General features: G+C 36.1%; 1 protein-coding gene across 1 annotated transcript in view; it reads right to left on the bottom strand.

The window, feature by feature from the left end:
- LOC119594129 (4-hydroxyphenylpyruvate dioxygenase-like) overlaps positions 1-321 on the bottom strand; it is a gene marked incomplete at its 5' end in the record, with an annotated part of 14,629 nt that overhangs the window by 13,998 nt on the left and 310 nt on the right.

Genomic DNA, 321 nt, shown 5'->3' with positions numbered 1-321 from the left:
AACATAAAGATATATACAGCACAACAGTGCAAGATAATGTGAAAGGCAATGGTCATATAAAAAGAGTTTCCGAATGACTCATGGCATCTGGCGCAGTGAAGATGCATTTCCAAATATAACTATACGCTGTAATAGAGCAGAATTAAATGTAAGCTTTCTTACCGCAGTTGTCATGATGCTTATGGCAAGGAAAAAAATGTTGACGTTGGATCAAAATCCTGAACAAGAATAAGACGATAAGGAAGATGAAGAGAAGAGCTATGGTGATAACAATGATGATTGTCGTCCACACATGACGATATAAACTTTTTATTTCGAGTG

This window comes from Penaeus monodon, chromosome 33 (genome assembly GCF_015228065.2).
Source record: "Penaeus monodon isolate SGIC_2016 chromosome 33, NSTDA_Pmon_1, whole genome shotgun sequence".
Lineage (NCBI taxonomy): Eukaryota > Metazoa > Arthropoda > Malacostraca > Decapoda > Penaeidae > Penaeus > Penaeus monodon.
This window is presented reverse-complemented; position numbering and strand designations above follow the sequence as displayed.